Here is a 20,398-nt window from a genome sequence, read left to right as displayed (position 1 = left end):
ATATGTACCACCATAAAGCATTTCGTCATTAAAAATCCGTGCATCCTAAATGGAGTATATATAATCAAAGAATAAAAACCTTTAAATTTGTATTATTTAATTATATTCGCAAATGAAACTTTTACATTAATTAATTAATTAATGTAAAATTATTTACAGACTTATTTATATTTTAATTAATAATTTTACATTAATTAAAATATAAATAAGTACACCACAAGTATGCTGGAATGCCACTACGATTCTGGGAAATTGTAATGTCGGGAAATTGTTCGAAGCTCTTGGAAAAGTCGTCATTTCAACATTAAAGCTAGAGTCGTAAAAGTCAAACACTTGGAAAATATATGTATTTCTGAATAATAAAGCTTAAAATAAAATGTTAAAGGGGGCGCAATTTGACATTCATTTTGAACATTCATTTAATTTTTTTCTGTACAAATTGTACCACTAAAAATATTGTAATGTACCACCAGTGGTACATTACAATACCACAGTTTGAGAACCGGTGCTCTAGATCATGCCTTCTCCTCGATTATAGCATCAATTAAAGTCGACAAAAGATTCTTGCAATAATTTCTTTTAAAAGTTTATCAAACGCCTTGATCCATGGACTGCGTGGCATTTGGAAGACTATCCTAACTGTGACATTTGGCAGTGTCACGGCAGCCTGTCAAATGTCACAGTTAGTAAAAACATGGCCTGTATTTTTCCTTCTTGAAGCTCTTCATTCAGGTAAGAAGGAGCATTATCCAAAAGCAATAATGATTTTCTTGGAAATTTTTTTTAAACTTGTCTGTCTGTGGTACAAAATCATTAAAAATCGTGATTTAAAAATATCTGAACTCAACCAAAAATAGCTGAAAATAGCTAGTATTTCACAAGAGAACATCTCTCGGAACATATGACTATTTGAACGCTATGTATTTTTAAACAATTAATTCGTTTGGAAATTAACTTTGTTATCGTTAATTTGTTATCTTTTTCAATTAATAAATGTCATTAATTATCCCTTGCGTTATTTTAGTATATACACAAGTCGAAAACATTAACGGAACAGCTATAAAAAGAAAGGGTGCTTTATGGTAATAATATTAATCGACGTCTAATGAAAGGTAGTTCATTGATGGTGAAATTGACATTATCACGAAGTTCTATGAAACTTCCCTTCGTTCGAGGAAAATTAAATTTGTGCTCTTGTTCTTTAGCGATGTGTGAAATAGAGAGTAAAGGGATACTTCACATTTTTCATGCAAAGATTGTCCGAATACGCGGGTGAAATATTCGTTGGAGGTGGAACTAACTTTTCGTTGAAAAGGAATTTTGACTAGCTTTTAGTTCGGGCGCAATTGTAGAGTCATTAGGACTTTTTAAAGCAGGAGATGTGAAAAATGAGCAATGTCTTCGCCGGGACTCAAAGCTGCACGTCTCTTATACTCTCCGAGTATGCTACCGTTACACTACGAAGGCATGATAGAAAGGAGGAGAAAATACTTTATAAATTTATAACACCACCTTCTCAAATTTTATTTATAGACAATTCTTTATTTCGAAAATATGGCAGGAATCAGGAAATAAAGATCTTGTGTAAATTCCATGCTTTTAGAAGTAAAATAATTAAAGTTTCATAAAGTTTTCATAGTTATTCCTTTAATCGCTTCCGTCACTGCACTTCTTTATTTCTAGGACATATTTATAAAATAAACATTATTTAACCTACTCCAGGCCATTTAACCTTTTCATTAATGAATTCAAGTTAAACTTAATGAAATGCTACTTCGCATAATTTACGTATTTGCAACGCTGGAGTTTGAATACTAAACGGTTTGACGTTAATTAATGCATCTAAAGCAAAATTTTGGCCTGGATTTCTTTCTGAGGCTATTCATTTATATAATAACTTTCCTTCTCACGCTGATTTATATCAAGGCGGAATTAGGCACTCTGAAAGGTAACTTGTGTATTAAGAATTGGTTTATCAGAGAATATTTTACTATTCTGTTCAAGCAACAACAGAGGCACATGGTAAAAGTAATTGCCCTCTAAAAACGGTGTTTCTTTAACATAAAATACGGTGATAAAAGTAAAGTACTCATAAAAGGGCAGTAAAAGTCATCTTTTACGTCTCAAGAACGCAGGGGGAATACGAAAATCTTGTTAACTGACGTGGGCCCTCAACGATCAAAATGTAGTTAAAAGTAGAACGATATTTTAAGGGTTTTAGTCTTATAGGAATATTTTCCCTCTTGCATTAATTTAATGATTGCAAATGTTTACCAGAGGATGGATAGTGCTTAAATTATTTGAAAAGGTACATAAAGGTAGTAAAATCTGAATAGATGTATTCTTTATTAGACTACGTAGAATCATTTGAGAAACTGATGAGGAAATTAGATTCGAAGAAAATGTGGTTAAAAGGATTCGAGTTAGATAGAGTTTTGGCAGTGAAAGACTGAGTATGATGCTTTAGATGAGTAGTGGACTATTCTCTACAGATGAGAGGCAGTTTAAAGTATACATTTGCGTTCCGTGCGATGCAATATGTTGTGTTCAGCAAATATTTAGCAATACATTTAATGTGAAATTATTAAACATAGAAATGTTTGTTAAATATTTACATATACAGTTCACGATCAATTTAAAAGCTAACGGTTGAGTGGTCAATTGCACATCCAAGTTATATTGCGAACTTTTATAACACAAAATGTATTTCTTAATTAGCTTTGAACTTCAGATTTCCTGTTTGATTCCTCAGTACGGAACTCACAATTAACGGACGATTGTGCATGTCGAAACGATATACTCAAAGCTCAGCCTGGTTGAAAGCTAAAGCAGCTGGAACACTAACAGGTTTTTGTGTATTCATTCATCTTCTGTCGCCCATTATTTTAGGATATCAGTTCATTAACTGCCATAGAATAAACAACTTTTAAATGAAATTTTATTCAACTTTGTTGGTCTGTTTATGTTACTCCTTATTTGAATAAAGATTTAATTTAAAAAATGCAAAGTTTAATAATACAGTTTACAAAATATCTGAAACAAAATTTCGTGTGCATAATCATGAACCCTAAGTAAAAGATACATAAAATAAACCTGAAATTTTTTTAATAAGTGTATAGTATTTTATGTGCGCATAAAAACGTTCTAGTTCACCGATAATTCTTAAAAATCGAATGTTTAAAATTTCTCTTTCTTTCTCAATAATTTTTATTTCTTACAGAATACATAAAAGGATAACATTTGTTCTGAACGATAAAGTAGGTCACATTATTTAGAATTACACAAAATTCTACCTTTGCCTCCCAATATTTGAATAAATAAATCTAGGCGGAATTGGAAAGAAAGATTATCAAACACGAATATTTATATGCACTTATGCTAAATATTTTATTATGATATTATTATTTTTAATCGAAAATAATCTTACAAGTGATTGATTTAAAAATATATTTATTTAGTCTAATACATTCAAACATTTTTTTGTATGAATTAATAATCAGCCCTTTTCGCATACCTAAAGTTTTTTTCATTTTCTGACAGTTTACTTTATTCTACACATTTCTGCTTCCTTGCACTTCGGACAAGGAAGTATTGTACTCGCAAAAACTTTCACGTATCAGATTTCAAAGGAAATATCCATTTTGACTGCTTTTGAATCCATTTGAAAGATGTTTTTACGTGACATCTGTACGTACGGACATTATAGAGGACTTTTTTTTCACCAAAAACGAACTGTAAAATGGACTTAAAATAGATTCAGGAGAGATTTTTTTACGTACAAACGTATTCCATACGTACAAACTCGCATAACTCAAAAACAAGTACCCTCAGAAGATTGAAATTTTGTATATGGGACTGCTATAACATGTCTCTGTGTGCACCTTCCTTTTTGGTTGAATCGGTCACACCAAAAGTATATAAATATATATACTAACTCTGTTACCTGGTTCGGTGAGCTCCGATTTTTATTCTTATATATTGGTAAATTAAGCATTTTTTGCTTTAAAAGTGGTTTCAGTATGTTGTTCTTATATTCGCTTAAGGGCTTTATGCATGAAGTAATTGTAGAATTACCGACAACTTAAAAGTTGTTTAAGGGCTACTAAGCCTAACGTAGCCGCCATTTGTTTACATTTGAAATTTTTTAGTAGAATAGTGAATTAAATCAGTTTCTACACTTTCAGTGTCTTTTTGCGAGTAAGAAAAAAAGTAAAACATCATAATGTGTTTCCAAACTGTTAATTCCAAACTTTCAGTTTTGTGTACCGAAAACATTTCCCTCCTTACCCGCTGGAAGAATTGCTTGTTTGGGGGGTAAAAACTAATTTTAATTGTAAAGCTGTTTGTTTAATTGTATTGTTTTAATTGTATTTGGTGTTTTATATTTTTCTGTATTTTACAATTTTAAATGAAGATGTTTTGGGTTTTTATGTATTTTTCCCTTGCCGTGAAGTGAGAACTGAATTACTTGAATGAGAAATATATCTCTAATGAAATTCGAGAAAATGAGTTTAAAGGAAATAGAGAAAAAAGAGTGTATAATTTAATAGGTCGTACAAGGAAATCATGTGGTGTCCACGCCAGATTTCTTATGAAAGACTTACACTAGATCACCTAACCAAAAATAAAACAATAATTTTTGTTTCCACGAAAGAAAACAAAAAGTGCGCCTGTCCCTCAGCATTTAGTTTTGAAAGGCCTTTAGTTTTTCTCTAAAATTTAAGGCTGATATGCGAGCTGCTTTTAGTGCTACAAAAATTATGATAAAAATTTTCAGAAAGCTTCCACATCAGTTAAAACAGGTGACTTTAAACATAGATGCAGATAGACAAAGAAAGTATAAACGCTAGTGGTGGGCTTGGTTTTGTGTTTAAAATAAGGTAAATTAGATGAGATGGTTTATAGATAATAACATTACCTCTGCCCTAAAACTACATTTCTTCTATTTCCAAACGTTCAACTTCTGATGATTCAATCTGTTTTACATACTTTTATCACAACCATTCTTTAACTTTCCACTAAAAGTGCACTAAAAGTGGCAGATGCTAGTTAATTGAAATTATACTGCTTTCCGATATTGAACGACATTATACTGAATTGTATGTTACTTCGTTTATATACATTGTATTATCTTGTTATTGCTTCTTTTAAACTGAAAAATCAAATTTATTGAGAATAATATTGAAGGAAGACCAGAAAGCTTTAATGAAAACTTGAGAGGGGGCTATAGTTACCGAAGCATACAGTATTAATTTTGGCTTGATTATTCATCCAGCATGGGGTACGGTCGATATCTGGCTATGACTTTGTTACCTTTGTGATGGATGCGAATGACGTCCATCCTTCCATCCTTAACTTGTGTGCTTTAAACCAGACTGTGTGAAAAATTTAAACCCTTCTTGATTGACCGGGAGGGTTATGTCTCCTTGGATCGCCTCTAGGGGTTGACGCATTTAACTGTGTAAGGCTGTCTCTGAGCATAGCTAGGTCTGGGTGCCCGTTCCTCTAGTGTACTTATCGAAAAGTGTTAGTTGCTGCATTTTCCATCTTTTGATAACCTGTGTCAAATTCTGAATTCATCAAGAATGATCGATGTTCACCGAATGGAATGGGAATGAAGAATGAACGACTGGAAATAAAAGGAAGAATTCAGAATTGGACTATATAACAGTATCATTAAAAGGTAGTGCTGGACGATTAGATGCCAAATGATTTGTATTCAACAGCGTGTTAGAGTATGGTGTAAGCCTCCAAAACATATAGTCCTTGAATATCCCAAAGTAAATTTCAGATGGTGAAATTTCAGTTATGACTTGGGATGTACTTATGTGGCTGAAATTAGGCCCTGTAGTTCATTTCGCAGTCAATTTTGACCAGTTTGAAATATGACATATGTTTTTTTATATGACTTGCATAACTTTATGCTTAGCTAGTTTTCTAATGAACAAAGAAAGCTTCGAAAGGGCAGTTCGTTGTTAATCTGTGGGTAATAGTATGTGGAATTTATTACCATAGTTTGGATACAACAGTCCTCTGGTATGAGCTTTTGAAGCAATTATGAAGTAAACTGGAAATTAACTTACATTAAAGAGATCCAGCTTCATTTCAGTATATGTTAGTGTTATTTTAAGTTTTATGTATTATTACAGTACACTATATATGCTGTGTGCAATTGGTCATTTTTTAATTTAAGAATGTTTAAAATGTTTTAGCTTTAAAATAATCGTGCCGAATGGGAGCCAAGTGGATAAAACCGCTGAATACTTAAGTCATTTGTGCCATTGGAGCGAACAGTGGAATTTAAACTTAAATTGACTCCTTGTAGGGATGATTTAAGATATTAATGTTCTCATCAAACCTCAGTTAGTGCAGAGTTGTGACGCATGTCATTATTGTCGAAGAAAGCAATTCGGTAGGATCTACAATTCTAAAGTGAACATGACAGTATCGAAGGATAATTTACGGTTGTGCTTACTTTAGGAGTCTAAACTGGGCAGTAATGCTGTAGATCGGTCCGAAAATATGCTTCACGTTTGGAAAGCCACGGTAAGTGACATCACAGTGCAAAAGTAGTTTAATTGATTTGCATAGGAAGATGAACAAGCATCGAACTGGGCACCTATCCACTATCGATTAAGCCGTGCTGAAGGACGGCATGGAGCGTATTCAATACTAAACATGCAAGGAACTGGGAAAGTATTTGAGTGTCAGAGAAAACTATTTGAGTGCATCTGCATAACCTTCGGAATACATGAAAGCTCACTAAGTGGGTTCCTCACGTTTCAACCGAGGAAATCAAACTTCAGCGGCTCAGCATTCCCTTTGCATTGCTGCCACCTGAGAAGAAAGCCCAATTATTAGAGCAGATATTGACATGTGACGAGAAATGGATCGCATACTGCAAAATAAACATTATTATTACAGTTAATTAATATAATAATGTTTTATTTTATGTTTTTAATATAAAATAAAACATTATTATATGAATTAACTGAAAAATAAAACATTATTGGTCGTTCCCTGTTTCTGTGGCATATGCGCCCAAACTAAACATTTATCAGCAGAATTTACTGCTTTGAGTCTGGTGTACCATCGCTAGTATTGTGGACTTTGAACTACTAGACAGTGGCAAAACCACCGCAGTTTAGATGTTCTTATCATAGTTGCAAAGGGTTGCAGGTTCTGTACATCAGAAGCAACCAGTACTAGTCAACAAGAAAAGAATGATCATTCTTCAAGAGAACGCCCTACCTTATATGGTGAAAGTGACCGAGATGATCAACACACTTAGTTTTAATTCAACGAAATTACGCTTCGAACATTGTTTCAACTTTATATCATCTGGGCATTGCCATGGATAACCATTTGCATGAGCAGCAGTTCCGAATCCGAGATGATGTCACACAGGACACAAAACAATATTTTGCATCTAGGAAAAGGAACATTAACTCTTTGAGGGGCAGGAAAAGGCAATTAACTTATTCAGCAAAACTCTTGTTTTATTTACTATATCAGGTGTTACAATGAAAGTATTTGCGACTATTACACATATTTTGTCCAGGACGCGTGAAAAAAATGACCACTTGTGGTGCTTAGTGTCAGTGACCACCGCCCACAGAACACATCCTTGCAAATCAGTCTCTATACTAAGCATGGAAACAGTTTTCCTGTTGAAGCAGAGTGAAACTTGGCATGTACTGCATTTCCACACTGTTCTTATAGGTTTTTTCTTGGTGCTGCAGAGTGCACATCGTCGTGATGTTGTCGTCGATGGCTGATGCTTATTGAAGACGAATTGCTGCATCGACTACTGGCTCATGTTTCTGGATTGGCTTATGTTTCTTGATTGCCATCTAGTGAGCTACAAGGGAACTTCAGAAACGATCAGTCTTGAAAACCATTCATACGAGTGAGTAAGACGTTCAATACTGTAGGTAACCACCGCCCTTCAAAGAGTTAACAAATGTGGTATTACTAAGCTTGTTACTCGTTTGGAACATATATAATTAACATAAGCTGACGGAGATTTTGCCGACTAAAATTACTTTGCACGAAAATACTGAATCGTTATTTCTCACTGAAAATTACGACAGGAACATTTTAGATACCTGGTAGTTCGAAATGATTCGAATCCCGATGAGTGGATTTAACTGCATGTGCTTTTCGTTATTCGCCCTCCTTTCTTCGTAACACGAATATGAGCCCGTTTCTCTGAAAAAGTAACGCATAAAGACATTCACCTTCTCTATGCCTTAACCGATTCAACAGCATAAAATAATTGTAAATTTTTAGTAATTTTACAACTTTTTACTTAAGAACGGTTTCAAAAGAAAATGTTATTAAAAAATAATAGGGAAAAAACTCTAAACTTATATCTAGGCTTAGAAAAGACCAAAGTGATATAATTTCCAGTGTAAATATTTAGTCTAGAGAAAAATTTCTGAGTTTTAACACGCTAGTCAAGTTAAAGAAAATGAAAAAAGCGGAAAAAAGGAGATGTCTGTACACAAAGAAAACAAACACATCTAATAAATCATCTGTGACTATCTTTATTGGTCAAATCTGAATTGTTGGGACAGATGTTTCTAAAATTGAGCTGGCTGAACAAATAAATATCTACGAAGCTTTTATTACAAAGCTTCAATGTAAGGGGATGTAGCTCAGTGGTAGAGAGCTCGCTTCGCATGTGAGATGCCCCGGGTTCAAACCCCGGCATCTCCATGAGTCTCTTTTACATTATTTCTGCACGAAGTTGTGATGTTTTTATCTTCTTCATTTTTAATAGATATTCATTCCGTAAGAAATAATTTAATTCAACATATATTGATTTACAAAATTTAAAAGCATATTAAATAAGTTTTATTTACATAAAAATTTAATTCACTGCAATTTAATTTACAAAATTGGTGTGACTGTTAATAGTAAAATGTGGTTACGTTTCGCGTTGTCAATAAGCCCTAATCATGAATAGCTCAAGCTTTGATATCTGTCCCGCCAAACTGGGTTTTTCTTGAGAATTTGAGAATGCGATTTTTTTATGTGATAAATAGTTAGATAAAAGAGGATTCTGAAATTTTCCTGGTGAAGGAAGCCTGTTTTAAAGGAAAATGATTTTTAATTTATAAACAACGTGAGAAAATTTTAAGCTATTTGAAAAAGTCAGTTTATTACATTTTAAGTACCATGTTTAATATTATTTGTCGAAAATAAATGGTGACGTAAGAATGGAATACCTTTTATACATAAATTTTGCTTATGCGCTTTTGTAAGACATTAAGAACGATCAAAGTAGTATATAATTAAAAACTTAAAGTGCAAAATATGCTCTGAAATTGTTTTTTAATCACTATTCTGTCTTTTCCTTTCTTTAATGTTTCTCTTCTTCTTCTTTCCTTATTTTCATCTCTTTTTTCTTTTTTTTTTGAAAAAAGCTACGTGTTCGAAAATAAGGAGACATTAAATCTTTTGAATTCCATATCTTTTATGAGTTAACACAGAATTTAATATAGATTGATTAAATGAATATAGAATTCTATACTAAATTATTTGCTGCTTATAATACGCACATTTTCTGATATTAACTATTCAAGAAAGCTTTCTTACGAAAATGCTGTATCATAATTTTCTTGCAGATAAATTTCCATTCTGTCGACTTAAATTAAGTAATAGATGGTATAATGAGCGATTTTTTTCTTCCTTATAAAATGTAATGTTAGCAGCATTCTGCTTATTAAACCATAAAAACCAACACCTTCCCAGCTGCAATTTAATAAGACACAAGCAAACATAAAAAGTAAAAGAAGGAAAAATGTTTAGTCAAAGCAGACCTTAAACTAAATTTACATTTTCACCAAAAACTGTATGAAACTGGATCTACTGGAAATGAACTTTATATCTTTTATTTACAGAATGAATGCATTGCCTTTCGATTACATGCCTGCAGTAGCCAAGGTTAAATAATATCATATTTCACTTGCAATTGTTTCAGTTGCGCAGGATCACATGGACAACTCGTATGCGTTTTTCCTGCAACTGAATCACATGAAATCTATAGATAAAAAGTTATAATTAAAAAAGTGAAATTTTAGTCAAAAGGTTACACGAATAAAATGTTCCCTTTTCTTCAGAATTTCATAAATATACGCTCAGAAAAATGCTGATTCAATCTGCCGTCTGAAGGAGAAAGAATGCCAGATTTGGAAACCTTGGATAAGGATTGAAGTTAAAATTTTTCATCAACGATTTTCTAGATACGAAAGTATTTTAAGAAAATGTTTTAGAAAACTCTTTTAAATAATTATAGTACATAGTCTTTAGAAAATGGCATAGAAATAATATTTAAAATTATGTATAAAAATCTAAAATGATCAAAAAGTTTAAAACTGTGTCGGTATGCATTTTTCTATCTCTTAAAATATAAAGTTTTAAACCTTTATTTTAACAAATGACTATTTAATCTTGAGTAAATGAATTGCATACGACTATGATGTTAAAGTACTGCAAGTATAATCCTAGTTAATAAATTCTGAGAAGCAATTTTGGTTATTATTGAACCTAATTATTGAACCTTATTTTCCCTACTTAATTCTAAAAATCTGGTGCAGGTTTTAACAGTATAATATAATGCTTGTAAGCATAAGTGTTTTATTAAAATCTAGATCAAAACTACTCTACATGTTTTAACGTTAAGTGAGAAAGAAGTGAAACTCTTTCCCTGTAAAATATTTCCAAATGTTTATTTTTGCTAAATATATTTTTTATGTCTTAAAACTGCTTGTTAAAAGATTTGCTGCTGTACAAGGGTCTCGTAACAATTGCTAAGAGTAATGAATAGTAACATATTCAAGAAAGGTGGTATTATAATTACAGAACATGTTTGTTTGTATGACTACAACCCATTTTTGTTTTATGCATTAAAAGTTAGATTTCGTTATTTGCACAAAATCCCTTTTTAAAAATAATTTGACATTTTGAGAACAATATTTTTGTCATTTAAAACACTTTTATGATTGAAAGTATGTGACTGAGATCAACTATTGCGAATACAGGAGCCAGGTGTAAAGTTTGGTGTTTGCAAAATCCATACTAAGCAAAGATTTATCATTTTGGAATAATTCTATATTTGCAGACGAGTCAAAATGTAATATATTTTAGTCTTACAGACGAATTGCTGTGGGGCGAAAGCCAAATGATGAAGTGAATCCGGAAAACCAACTGCCTGCCGTTAAGCATGAAAGAGAATGCATGATGATTTGGGCATGTTTCTGGAATGGAAAATTTACTTTTATAGAAAATGATATGAATCGGTATAACTATATAAATATTCCTATCGGAAACTTGAGACAATGTTCAAGAAAACTTGGAATGCAAAATACATTCAAGTTTTTAGGATAGCGATTCTACACACACAGCATTAAATGATTGCTTGTGGTTGTTATACAACTGTTCTGAAATTGTCGAAACTCCTCCGTATTCTTCGGACTTAAATACCGTATTTATGCGAATCTAATGCGCCATCGAATCTAATGCGCATCCCCATTTTAAAACTTTAAATAATAAAAAAATTGTTTGTCGGCGAATGTAATGCGCATCAATGATATAAGGAATTTATTGAATCTTATTTTATACAACAATGGATTTGTATATAAACTATCAATCAATGGTATGATAATTTTATTTAAATTTAGATACCATATTTTATACAACAATGGATTTATACATAAAGTAACAGAACATAGAATTAACCTATTAGTGGGCTAGTTGCAAACAGTGCCAATTTCTGTTGCCGCCACAAGCGAACATTGCTCTCAGCTATGTTTAACTCTCTCCCAGCCTTTCTATTGCCATTTCTTTCAGGATAAAGAATTACTTTACGTTTGAAAGTAGCGTCATATGACATTCTTCTCAGCTTGTTCTCCATCTCGTGACTACGTACTCTGCAGTTTGTATCCTCTATGCAATAATGTGTCAATGATAAATGTAACGGTAAATGTAGTCGAGAAATACAGTAATCCATTGTTACGATTTAATTCGGTTGAGGTCATCGGCGAGCTGCTGACGTCATCGGCGAACTTTGCACTCGAATCTAATGCGCCATCGAATCTAATGCGCACCCCAATTTTGAGTACTACATTTGGCCAAAAACGATGCGCATTAGATTCGCGTAAATACGGTACTATCGAACATATATGGAGTAACTTGGAGAAAAGAATAAACAAAATGACATTTCTTTGAAAACTCTGTAAAATGCACTTTTTAAGGAGGAATGGAAAGAAATGGAGCATCCCTACTCGAAAAAAAAAAAAAAAAAAAAGAAAAAGAAAAAAAAGAAAAACAGTTTGCTAAAGCTAATCCTTGCCTAAGCGCATGAAAGGGGTATTTTAGCTAAAAGATATCTAATGGAGTACTAAATGTCCCGTTATTTTCCTCTTTTTATGAAATATAAACTGCTTATTCCGAAGTGATTCGGACACTTGCAAGTGTCCGAATACTTATTTGAGTTCAGCTTCAAGTTCTTTTTATTAAGCTATTTTTTGTTGCTAGAAAAGTTTCGAATAACTTTATGAAGACCAGCAGGTTTCAAAGAAAGATGATCAATAGTATACGTGAAAAAAAAACAAGGTGGTTTCGGATAATATTTAGTAATTTATATTTGTAAATAAACCAGAAAAATACAAATGTCCCAAAACAAATATGAACCACAGTATTAAGGCATTTTAGGAATCTGTGTCTAAAAGATACTGGCTATTTTCTGCATTACAAATTAGGAAAAACCATAGGGACATCTGTAGAGACATTAGGTTATTTTGATACGGAAGACATGAAAAATGAGCAGTGCCCTCGCCGGGACTCGAACCTCAGACCTCTTGATACTCACCGAGTGTGCTGGCTATTACACTACGAAGGCATACTAAAAAGGCGAGAGAAATATTTTACACATCCTAAAAAACGCACCAATATGGCATATGGACACTGGAACATAATTTCTAGTGATGGGTGCCGTAGTAGACTCGGTTTTTATAGGAACTGTTTTACACATTTACTTTTAAAATCAAATTGCATTATTTTTAAGACAATGTTTATTAATAAAACATAAAAAACTATTAATAAAAACTATTAAAGTTAATATACCATTATACATGAAGCTTTGTACATTTATGGAAATAAATACACCAATGTAAAATAAATTTAATGCTCCATATACATGCATTAATGGTAGTGTTAAAATCTATAGATTTTGTTCCTGAAAATATGTACTATTATTTTTTAAATTAGACAAATATGAAATCTAATCAGTTTTAACTAATAAAGAAAACGTTCTCGAGAGATAGTGTCATACAAGTCTTTATCAAATAATGAAATTTTTGGCTTCTTTCTGAGAAACTCATGGCTTGAAATAAATACGTTCGGTAACAGAAATGAAAAGACATTATTCGATTACCCTCTGCAGAATAAAATTTAAAAAAACGAGAAAAATATTCAGATAGGAGTGCAAAAGTCATTACTCGCCAAGTATCTACTAATGCGAACGTTTTTATTCTTTAAACGCCATATAGCTATTGAAGACACGATTTACATTTAATATTAAAATGACGCATTTAATTTTGTCTTCTAATTCTCAAGTGCAATATTTTAAGAATTAAATTTAAAAAATCTGATGTGTACACCACATGACTTCCTTGTACGGAATATTAAATTATACGCATTTTTTCTTAAATTTCATTAAAATTGATTGGATTGAATTAAATCAACTTCGTCGACAGCGCATAAACCACAACAGAATAAATGCACTCTTTAAAATTCACTATATTTGTTTACTATAACGACACTCTGAATGCACAAAATTTATATCATTTGAAGAATTATCGTTGCCACGTGTTCTATTCAAATACTATAATAAAGCTAAAACGATGTATGAAAGAAATTAAGCAAACAAAACAGAAAAGCAAAAGTTTTTCACAGACGATTTAGTATTTCTCATTCAATTAATTCAGCTCTCACTTCGCGACAAGGCAAAAATACATAAAAACTCAAAATATCTGCATTAAAAATTACGAAGTAAATCTTAAACACTTATTTCCTCGAAAAAATTCCAGAAAGGATTAAGCATGATTTAATTCACAATAATAAATGAAGGCGTTATTTTTGTGTTGCGAAGCTTAGTCTCTCTAGATTGGCAACAAATCTACAATTCTGCTGATTCAAATGTAAACAAATATGTCCGCCATGTTATTTAAAACTTAACCGCACTTAAACAGCTTTTAAATTGTTGATAATTGTACAAATATTGCTTCCAGAATTACGAAAGGCATAAAAACCTTAACCGGAAGATAAAAACAACATAATTCAATCATTTTTAAAGCAAAAAATGTACAATTTACAAACATATAAGAGTAAATATACTGAGATCACTGAGCCGGGTAACAGAGTGGATATATATATAAATATATTTATATACGTTTGGTGCGGCCGATTTCAACCACAATACGAGGTGCACATCTACATGTTATAGCAGTCCTATATACAAAAGTTCAACGTTCTGAGGCTACTCGTTTTTGAGTTATGGGAGATACGTACGTACGTACATACGTTCGTACAGACGCCACGAAAAATTCTCTTCAGAATTAATTTTAAAGCACTTTTATAATTTTTTTGGAGGAAAGGTGTCTTTTATTCTGTCTTACGCACAGATATTACGCAAAAACATCGTTAAATTGCATTCGATAGCGGTCAAAATGGATATTTTCGTTGAAATATGTTGCCTGAAACTTTTCGCGATTACAATACTTCCTTTGTACTTCGTACAAGAAAGTAAAAAAGAGTAAACATTCATCTTTTTAGTTTTCTAGCTTATTAGATAACTTAATGAAGTTTGCATTTTTTTCAATAAGCAGAAAATATAATATCGGATATATTTGTTTTCAAATGTAAAAATACGCTTTACTTTCACGGAAAATAAAAGAAATTTCTTTGAATATACCATATACCAAACTCTTAAATAACTGAAACTAAAAACAATTTTTCTTTAAACTTTTGTCTAAGCAGTTTCATATACCTTGAGTTTTGGAATAGTATTTCTTTTTGATTTGGATACTGAAAATGATTTGGATACTTTTTGATTTGGATACTCGAAGGGCTATCTGTCGAGTTACCACCGAGAAAGTCCATTCTATAAAAAAACAGAATTTTATTTATGCTATTTATATATCGCGTAAATGATGAAAATATCAGTTTCATTTTTAATATGTTTAAAATGACTGTGAAATAAGAGTAAATTTCTATTAAAATATCTGAACTTCTTAATACTCTTATGAATTTTATTTTGTTATGAATAACAATAACAATAATATAATGTATGTAATAAAATAATATAATATTGTTACGAATATCTATGTATTTTGTACATAGATAGATGATCATTTATGAAATCGTTGTACTTTGCTGCGTAATGTAACGCGAAAAATCTAAAGAGACGAGCTATGCCGGAAAGGTAAGGACACAGGGAAGCCCATTTAACATTGAATAAATGGGTATCTCGGTAATTTGGCCAGATATCGTCAAGCTGACAACGGTTTCGACGACTTATTTTGTCGAAGAATTTGGCGAGAAATCGTCAAAAGTCGCCAAACCTGGCAACCATTTGGCCACATTTTGATTCGGTCCCTGGATCACCGTAATAGGCTTTGTAATTGAACAAATGTAATTTATCACTATATTAGTTGCAACGGTAATTCGACCTTCATTTTGATTTCCAGTAATTTCGAGAAGCAGAAAGTACTAGAAATATCTCTGCGGCCAGTTGAAAACTATATTAGGCCGGAGAGAGAGTATCTGCTCTCAGTTGTTTAGTTACTATTGTTGCGAATTGTTAGTTCAAGGTGAATTGACATATCTCCGGCTTAGCTTTCTGTTTGGGTGCTCTTTACGTTGCGTTGTGTTTAACGTTCTTAGTAGTTTTAAGTGTAACTATTGATTGTACTCTGTGATACTGTGAACACCTGCACGAGTATTTCTGTGGAAAATTCCAGAACTTTGAAGTGTTTCATTTGTTATTAACCTGTCATCAGACCTGTATGCATTCAATATATTACGAACCCTTACGCACGCAACAATACTACTTTTAAAGTGAACCTGCCTAATTTCCTGTTATAACAACACTTACCATCGCAAGAAAACACACCATATTACAATTTTGAATTAGAAATTGTATAATAATACATAATTATAAACTGCAAAGAAAGATTAAATAAAATTATCAGACATGCAATCTGACCTACGAAACTTACAACTTCATTTAGATAAATAAGTAACACATGAAGGTATCCTAAACTTGTATCCTTGCAGTATTACGACGTATGAAATTATAAACGAATCCTAAATCGAATTGTTTGAATAATAAAAAATGTTCATACACACACACACACACACACACATATATATATATGATTTTCAAGTTGAGCAGAAGTTATATATTTTATCAGTTCTGAAAGTCGAAATGTTCCCAAACATAAACAAGTAGGAAGCCATATAGAGAAAGGCGATCATCGCTCTGCGAAAAGCCATCAGATAACCGTGGGACTTTGGCTTGTAACATTAATTTTCGCCACAGGGCCAATAACATTGGGTGGAAGTGAAATCGCCAGCTGGGGCGGAGTCAATACTTCGTATAATAGAAATCAATGAACTGTTACAATCCATTGGCGCACAATGCGTATAGTATATTAGTCAACGAAATGGAGTTGTAATATTATCACTGAATATCATGAAACAATATATTCTGAGTAGGGTTGTAATTCACGAAATAATTGTTCATGCTTTGAGTTATTAACCGAACGAAATGAAATATTCTGCAAAGATGAACTCAGATTATAAAGTATTTTATATTATTTTACACAGGTTTACGTTATTAACGGATTGATTATTTTTTTACATAGATAAAATAATTGATCTAAATTTAGGTTCAGCTGAAGGAAAATAGTTTATGTGATTTGTTTTACTCAAATATAAAATAATTTCTTCATTCTCTCGAAAAAATGAAAACAGGTTTTTTTGTTGTTTAATTTTACAGAATGCGCAAATTAATATGAATTTCCTTTTAACTAAAATAAAGGAATATAGTTTCTTGTTTTCATCTACTTTTATTCTCACGCTTAATTTAACATTATACTGGTGAATTCATAATTTATTTCATTTGAAACAGAATCAGGCTGTCTTAAAGCAGTTTTAATTAAATAAAATTAATTGCGTAATTTTTTAAGGAAAAGTGTAGTATATATGCTGAATTTTATTCGCTATAAAACAACATGCGCCAAATAAATTTTTCTGGAAAGTTATATAAGTCAGTTAATAGTTCCAATGAAAAAACATACTTTCGTCGTCAGCTTATTTCGTCTATTGTAAAAGTTGATTTATGATTTATAAGCTATTTATCAACTGTGAACTAATATTACATTTCAACAAATCATCAAAATTCTATTTTATTTATTATGTATATAACCAAAATTTTGTATCTAAATCTTTATTTGTATTCTACATTATGCATTCTATATTCTATGTACTTACCATCAAAATTTCTGTTAATATTTATAAGAATTCTGTCAATGTATTTCAAGTACATGTCAAAATTATGTATACATAAAAATCAAATTTTTATTGTAATATAAAATTTCAAATAAACATGGTCCCACTGAGTGAGCAATAAAGCTGAAAGTTTTCATGGCGGCATAGCTGCTCACCCAGTGGTCTCCGGTCTCCTCTCCTGTTATAAAAGTTGCATCCTTGATCGTTTCGTAGTGATTAACGAGGTTGGCTGCTGTACCGTTGTGCCGAGACTGAATCTCGGAAAAGGTATGAATGTTTATAAGCATTTGCGTGACATGGGACTCTTAAAATACTGGCGACCCAAATATTCCTTCCGAAAGCTTGATATTATGGGAAACCATTGGATTTGTTCCTAAAGTGCTCTCCATCGAAACTGAGGTGGATCTGTATAGATAGGGAGGTAAGATAACAACTAATAATGAAATTTCGGTGTATAACAACCTGTAAAACTAATAATGAAATTTTGGTGACAAGCTCACCTTTTTTTGTTCTTTAGATAAAAGGTTTCTAACTCTAAGAAATACGTCTCTTAGGTTAATTAGTCACTAAACAAAGAGTATAAATCGACCCCTTTAAAAACGTTTTATAGACAAAACTTACTTGAAAACATAACGCTGTTATAAGAAATAGAAGTAATAATTTAACGATAGCCAATAAGCAACAATGGCGCGTATATTGTTCTGCACAAAATTACTTGATGCAGGTTGTCTAGAAACGGAAAATATTCTAATGTTTTTTACGGTTTCGTTTTCAGAAATAAAATATATTTTTGGCTACTAATAACTTGTTAAAGTAAAATATATTCAACGAAAAATATTTTTATCTTATCTGTATTACAATAAATAGTGGGTGCCTCAAAATAAAGTTTGCATTTACTGAGATTTATAATAAAAATACAAACAGCAAAGCAAACAGGGTTTGTTTCTGGTGTCACATACGTTATAAATGCTCAGAAATGGCCGCCATTTTTACCAAAGTTTAGGCTGTAATGTTGTAGAATAGACCGACAAACAGCGAATATGATTTCGACGGGAAACGTTATTTTTCTCTAGGATTTTGAGATAGAGTCTATAACACATTCTTTTCAGTGCTTTTGTTCGTTTCATTCTGTTCTTGCCGTACCACTTTGTTTCCCACTACATACAATCTTTTTTAGCTGAACTTATCGTATAATGTTTATTGTCGTTATGATGAAGAAGTATCAAATTTTGTTCGCCTTTGCACTTCACACATGTTCCTGATTTCAAATAATACATTGAAATATACTTCTGTAGTATGAAAAATATTGTTCATCTCTGACCATTTCATGCGCACAAATGACTGCCCCTTATAGAATTAAAAACAAAAGAATGCTCATAGGAGTTCAATCACACTCAACGTAGATGGTGCAGCTTTTCATTGGATTAAAATATTTAGCAGAAACAGTTTAAAGCATCAGCAACAATGATTAGAAAATTAAAATTTATTAAATTTTCCTTATCCACATTTTTTCACATAAAAGCAGTTTTAATGTATAATTGAATTTAGTTTAAATATTTAAATTTTACGTTGAGGGGATTAATTCCACTAGGATGTTAATACAGTGTGTTTTATGAATCGCTCGTAACAATATTCTTAAAGATGTGAAATTTTAAAAAAATTTCGAAACTTTTCTTTGATGTTAAACGTAACGAATACTTACTAGTATTCGTTAACACTTTTTCCTAGTTTGGCATAACACTTTTCCTAGTTTAAGACATGAGTAATAAATTTAAATATTAATGTCTTACACTCAAATGCATCGGGAGTACTAATCGCTTTTTATTAGAAAGACCTCCATGAAGACATCCTTCCTAAGTCCTAGGAACATGGTAGGTAACTCTAATATTCTACACTAATAAAAAGTATTCAAACCGAACCATTTAGCTGCGAATGTTATTTCATTTGTACCTAATACATTTGCTAGGTATTTACGAAATGTCCCATAAATTTGGACACAATTAAAAAATATCAGATAAAATAACCAAATTTGCCAGAGTGGGGTTTCTGGCAAACCAGAGTGGGGTTTGTACCTAAAGATTTACGCAGAGAAGGATTTGGTTGATTTATAGAGCGGGAGTTTTCAATAAATTTTAGTTCAAATGTTTACCCATAGATGGAGCTGTACCATTAATATAGCATATTTACATAATTTAAAAGAAGGTGAACATGAAATATACAAATTTATATAATTTAAAAGATGTGCAATTCAGAGCTCATCGCGGAACTGCTATGTTCCGTACTCTGCAGTGCTCACAAGTTAATAAACATCTTATAAACTGGATTGTCATTACTGGATTTATCATATATAATTCTGTTCATACTATGCCACATAATCTCATTCTTTTCTTAATATGTTCATGAAAACAAAGCCAGTTGGCGAAAGTCTGAACGAAAAATTCTTCTTATGCCAAAAAATTACGATTTCAATAAATTTGCCGGTACAAAATCCATTTTAAGGCTCCAGTTTGTTGAATTTTTTATGATATTTTGAAAGGCATCTAAATTTATAGGAAGCATTGTATATTCAGTATTATTATATTTTACTTCTAAATGAATTTCTGGTAATACTGGTTAAATATTAATTCCTTCAACAAATAATTTAACAAATAACAAATTAGCTAGATTCCAACTTGTAAAAACCATTTGTCCTGGCCTCTGTATTTACTCCGAAATTTTGTCAGTCATTGACTGAAAACACTTTTTCTCGTGTTTCTTGTTTTTTCCTGCTAAACTTCTCAGTACTAATTACGATCTGATAACTTAATTATTTTTATTT

General features: G+C 31.7%; 1 protein-coding gene and 1 non-coding gene across 2 annotated transcripts in view; both read left to right on the top strand.

Annotated features, from left to right (window-relative positions):
- The window catches only part of LOC146999454 (uncharacterized), a 50,137-nt gene that overhangs the window by 25,829 nt on the left and 3,910 nt on the right, over nucleotides 1-20,398 (top strand). The gene's annotated exons all lie outside the window — the stretch shown is intronic.
- On the top strand, nucleotides 8,650-8,721 carry TRNAA-CGC (transfer RNA alanine (anticodon CGC)). Its single transcript has one exon. It is a non-coding gene; the product is annotated as a tRNA-Ala (tRNA).

The sequence above is a fragment of the Stegodyphus dumicola genome, chromosome 1 (genome assembly GCF_044657685.1).
Source record: "Stegodyphus dumicola isolate Sdum_Otavi_A_Nest chromosome 1, ASM4465768v1".
In the NCBI taxonomy this organism is placed as follows: Eukaryota; Metazoa; Arthropoda; class Arachnida; order Araneae; family Eresidae; genus Stegodyphus; species Stegodyphus dumicola.
Note: the sequence above shows the minus strand (reverse complement) of the source record. Positions and strands in the feature narration are given on the sequence as shown.